Consider the following 6,053-nt stretch of genomic DNA (forward strand, 5'->3'; position numbering starts at 1 on the left):
GCGAATAACCGACGAACTTCCCCCGGCCGCGTTCGCTCTTGCCGGGCGGCATGAAACTGTGACTGCTCACCGCATATGGATGCGAGTCGGCTCACTATGTCAAAGCACGGAGTGACGATATATGTTAGTTTGCAGCTATGCCGATCAGAACCGGTTTATTTATTAAACAAACGTGTATGAAGTTTCTGTCAGTGATCTTTCTAATGAATAACAGCGCCTCGAATTGCCTTATGCACTGATTCCCCCCCCCCCCCCCCCCCCCCCTGTTTTTCTGGAGGCACCCCCTTAATCCTCCCCTCCTCCCCGAAAAAAAAAATACAATTTTAATTTCTGGGGAGACCCCTGGCCTTATGTATGAAAACAAATTTAAAAAAAAAAATTTTCAAAAACAAGCTTGGAGCTCCACGTTGCAGCTTCCGCGGCGTGCCTCAGGGCTATTCAGAGCCTCTGATTCGTTTCTTTTTTTTTTTTTTTTTTTTTTTTTCAGATCTGCGGAGGCTGCAGTAGAAAAAGGTTTTGCACTCACTAGCGTAAATGACGTGCCGTCTTAGCTGTGCGCGCGCGCACAGTTGTTTTGCAAAGCGCCGCACACTCGTTTTAGCTACACTCGAGTTTGCCGATATCGACGCTTCTATCCAAGTGTGACTCGACAGTTGCTGACGAGCCAATGCTCGTCAGCAAACTCACGCTTAGCTCCTCCCTCATCGAATACGTGACAAAAATAAGTTTGTCACATCGCGACTTTTACTCGAAAGAAAAAGAGAAATGTTCATAAATTCTTAAATTGCCGGACATAGCCCGGCTAATTCAGGCAATTGATTAATTTGTTCTATCCAGTTTTTACTGAGAATCGTTTACAAATTTAAAATCGCTCGCTGAGAAAAGCGTATCACGCATTATGCGCATTTGTGTCCGCAAAACTAAATATACTAACGGTAGTAATTCATTTTTTGGGGACGCTGAAGTGCCACCGACTTACTAGATTTAAGACTTGGATCGTGAGGGGGTCTCGCATGTTTCGCGTCGACCGGGTGAATACGCAGGGATTCCATTGAAACGACTGCGGAAGCCAGCCACCGCTTCTTCCTGCCAGTTATTTGAGGAAATGTTCGTTTATTGGTTTGCACAATTAAAAAAAAAAAAAAAAAAGGAATCAACTTGGAACTAATAAGGGACCAGCACTCACGTAACAGATTGGAACAGGAAACACAGAGTCGCTTTCACTGAAGTGTTTACTACACACGCAAGAGGTTCTCGAATTTCGCTTTCGTATTTCCCATTTGATGAGACTTTCTCAGTTTTATTTACTCCAAATCACAATAATAATTAAAAAAAAAAAAAAAAAAAACCGCCCCTTTCGTTGTGGTAGATGTTGTAGTGAGGTAAAGTGCTGGACATTCTATCATTCAGCTTTCTTTACTGGGGTAGAGAACAGCACACCACAAGGGGTTTCCCCAGGAATAAAGATCAGGGGGGAGGGTAGGCACAAGGAGGCGATTTCTTGTCTGTACCTACCCGCTCATTTATTGCTGCGTGGGATCAAAGATGCCTGCGTGACGCGTAACAGAGTTTCTTGGTCCCTACATTCACTATGAAAGATTAATAATCTAACAAAGATTTCATAATTTCTTTCAAAAAAGCATAAAGCAAAAAAAAAAAAAAAAAAAAAAAACACGTCAGAAAATATTAGTTACGGAATCAATACTGTGATACCGCAATGAATGTCAAGAGCGAAATTCGACTAAAGAATATGCCAGCACAGAAAAACGTTTCCACTATTTCGAAAAATCGTCAGCAAAAGCGAACGCTTTCTCTTTGCGATGCGAACACACATCAGAACAGGTTATCTCACGGAATAGAAAAGGGGGCGATCAATATCAATAAATTGTAGTGGTACCCAGTCTTCCGACGTAACAAAGATGACAATCTGGAATACAATCTCTGGTACCACATTCGCTAAAAGTTCGAAACAAAATGTGTAGGTATTTCTGATTAATACAAATATGGGATATGCTTATCATTTAACATTTTTATTTGTTTCAAAGCAAAAGATAACAATTCTAGCTTTAGAGCGAACATTTTTTAGTGTGATGCCAGAAAATACATAAACTTATTATGAATCAAGAAAGTGAGATTGGGAAAACGTACAACAGTAAAGGGCATAAGTGTGCACCAAAATACTGGGAATAAAGCGAGCCCAGATAAAAGGAACACCACCGCACCGGTACACACGTGGACAAGCGTTGTGAAACGCACGCTCCTGTGCAGCTGATCACAACACAGTAATTAAACACGCAGCAGAAATTGTATGCTTAACCATAGCCTCCTCTATACTCACAAAGCCTGGCAGTTCGACGACGAAGCCATAGAGTGCCCGGTCGCAGATTTAGAGCGCGAGGATCTGAGGGAAACCTAGGGTGCCTACATGTCTGTCTCTCAGGGTGAAGACATTCATTGTTGCCCCGAGTGTGCCAGAGCGTGACGCTCTCGCGCACTCGGTGCGTGACTTGGGCGGTAAATTGGCGTCTATGCATTAGACAAAGCTACGCACTCGAGCTTAGTGACAGCGGATTGCGCGCACTTTAAAATGCATAAAAAAAAAAAAAAACGCTCTGGCAAAAAAAAATGGCTGAGATGTCACCACTCAAGCAAAAGCGCGCGTGTGCATGAAGGCACTCTAGGGAGAACCTGGACGTCAGCGCACAGCTTTGGCAGCGGCAAGGACCCGCAACATGGTTTTCAAACCCGAAGAGAAAATAAGCGGTAGCGCGAGGACCGCGAGCGAAATTGAAAAGATAGAGCGGCAGACAACGGAGAGGAGAGCCACGTGACGGGCGCCCCGCTGCGGCGAGCGTCTCGCCGCAGCGGGGCGCCTGTCACGTGGCTCTCCTCTCATCCGTTGTCTGCCGCTCTATCTTTTTAATTTCGGCGGCCACTTCTCGTGGCGATCTGCCAGGCTTTGTAAGTATAGAGGAGGCTATGCCTAGGGACTCGCGGAGCGCGAGGTTATGTGGCACGTTCTTACCACTACATTGGCTGCATAGGTCGTGGCGTCGGCCGCGGTCACTATAAAATTGAAAGCTCGTAGCGCCGCAACGAAACAGTCATACATGCGTCGCCTCTCATTGGTTCTATTTTTACAGCGAAGCTGTTTATGGCTAGGCTTCCGTGGATTTTTCGCGTGCGTGACGAAAAACTCTACGCTCGCACCGCCGCACTTGCACGCATTCCCCATGTAAGAAGTAAATAACCAAAAGAAAGCGTTAACAAACGTGCGTGCAAGATACCATTTGTTTTAGGCTTTTTGCTTTAGAACAGTTACTGCTGCAGACGCCGGCACGCGCGGCGCGTGGAACACCATTCCCTGCATTCTCCTTGATGCTTGGGTAATTTAGCAATAGGTCTCAAAGATTTGCCGCTAAGCGATCCGCGTCGACCATGCCTACGCTCGCACCGCCCTCTCTTGGTTGTCGTTCCAAGCGCTTGCGTGCCTAGTTTCCTTTCCTTTCGCTCTCCCGGGGTGGCGGTCCTGTCGCGTGTCTACTTTCCGCCGTGTGGCGGTCCCGTCGCTCGTGTCTAGTTTCCACCGGCTCCTCGGAGCGGGTCTGTGTCGTGTGCCAAACAGCTTCGCTGGTCATCCACCTTTACAGAGTGGGATGACCAATGATTTTTTGTGTGGTGCAGCAGACAGAAATCTCGCACATACCATTTTCCGCCGAAAACGGGAAAACTGATTTCGGCTGTGTTAAGCAAAGGACTAGTGCCGCAAGTCGCCGTACATGCAAGCTCGTGAAAACAGCAGCAACAACATATGCTATGGTTTGGGGCATTTGGTACTGGTGTCGCCATCTCGTCGAACCCAGTGGAAAAAAAAAAAACATCTAGTGGAAATTGCCCCGTCAAATTTATTTACACTAATACCAAGACATTTAGGCTAGCCGTAAGGGTCTTAAAATTAAGATAGGACACACCCCTAGTATGCACTACCATTCGTTCTGTAACTTTTGTAATCTAAGTGGTTTTAATTTCAAAATGCACTCAAAACAGTCAGAATTGTCATATTTCTGGATTTTATTGCGGTTGCGCGGCGTGGAAAAGAAGAGTCGCAAATGTTTCACACCGTGCGGAATGGGGGGTCAGAACCCTTAAAGGGGCACTCAAGTGCTTTTTGGAGAAGCTTGTTTTTGGAAGCATATTGTTTGTTGGGCTTCAGTCAATAAAAATGACCAGTTCTAAATGGCAAGGCGCCCTAGTAAACTCACAGCAATAGAAATACACAGGCACTATATCCTCTTGCGGTGTCCATCCCGTGTCTCCACCACCTCCATAGAATTCGACCAATAGAAATAGCGAACTGCGAAAAGATTGCTAAAGGTATTATTATTGCTCTTTTTAGGCACATGCACATTATATTTTGACAACAACGTCAAATCTTTGGCTGTAGGTGACGTAATACAGCTATTATTGTTTGAAAAAGAGCGAACTACGTTTTCTTCTCGCCTTGTTACGCGGGAGTGATGTGCCCACGCACATCACTCCCGGGTGTGCTACAGGCCAGCTGTAGCACACCCGGATCGAGGCACAGCCCGTCGAAATCCGGGTGGCTTGTCACGCAGCTCTGCCGGCCCTGCTGCTTGCGAACGGCGGCCGGGTAGTCACGGCAGCAGACACACTCTGCGACGGTTTCCATCGGCACGCAGCAACTGCATTGGCACCTTAAAACAGAAAACCAGCATCAGCTATACATATGAGAGGTGTAATAAACAGCTCATCACCTACCAGTTGGTGTTCCCAAGCCGCTGGGTTGCGTCGTCGGTTTCGTCGTCTTCCTCCGGTGTCGACATTGAGCATCGCGAACTGTCGTCCGAGTCCGTCGCGTTTGAGGCATCGGCGTCGCGCGTAGGAGTGGCGTCGTAGGAGATTGAGCTGATATCTGCCGTCCGCCGAAGTATTTCCACCTCCAACGGTGTTAGATTTGGCAGGTCCATCTCCGCACGACGCAAGACCCGAAGTAAACAAAATGAGTCCCAACGAGAACCCATCAAATACGCGCACATTCGGAAGATCACTCCGCCGGTTCGAAGTATCAATCCGCCGGGAAGCCGTCACTCGTGATTGGATGGCGCACGCCCTTCCCTGCTGCCTTCCCGTCCGACAGCGCCCCTGACGGCGTGCGCCTAGGCGCAGAACAGCGATCTTTGATTGGATATTTAATAGGGAAATCGGCCGCCCTTGAACGTAATTTTGGGATTTCTAGGATGCTTAGAGCCCGCAGATTGAGTTATGACAATAAATAGACGATCTCAGAATCCACTTGAGTGCCCCTTTAAAGGAGCTGTGCAACGATATTCAATTGGAATGTTTTTCTCTCTACACGAGCTTACTGGCACACCTGGGACTCAAGGATACTCACACGCAACGCCACTGGCCAAGAAACTCCTTTGTTGCGGTGTAATTTCAAGGACAAAAGCGATCATTTTCATTCAATCTCTCCTTTGCAAAATTTGATGACGTAACTCGGGGATCGCAGTACACCCAAGTGACGATATTTGAATGCGGTTCATAGATTGGACCCGAGCATTGCGTGGGCACTCGACTTGGGCTCGTGATAATTGCTAGCTCGAGAAGCATTCGAGTAGTGACCCGAGTCCAATCGCTGCAACGACGATAACAGCCGAGCCATAACAATGTCTGGAACTCAGCGCGTGTCCTGCGCTTGGCCAACCCCAGCGCGTGGCTATGATCAACACTGGCGGCATATAATCAGCTCCAGATCACGTGGCCGCTTGTTCTGGCTGCGAGTTGAGGGGGTGAACGCTGCTCGTTTTTCTTTAATTTTTTTCTGGGACTTCTATTGCGTGGGGTGAAAAACGAACGCGTGTTTCGTAGGTCATTAACGTTAGGGATCCGTTTTAAGCGGTATTTGCGCAGAGTACAAAAATTGTTGCATTGCTCCTTTAAATCTTCCCCCTGGGTATGGCCCTGCTTTAGGCTCTGTTGGGAGTCTTGGTGGAAAGCACGCAGAAATGGTCACAAAATAAAAACAACTCAAA

Source organism: Ixodes scapularis, unplaced genomic scaffold, assembly GCF_016920785.2.
Source record: "Ixodes scapularis isolate PalLabHiFi unplaced genomic scaffold, ASM1692078v2 PGA_scaffold9__187_contigs__length_104089568, whole genome shotgun sequence".
In the NCBI taxonomy this organism is placed as follows: domain Eukaryota; kingdom Metazoa; phylum Arthropoda; class Arachnida; order Ixodida; family Ixodidae; genus Ixodes; species Ixodes scapularis.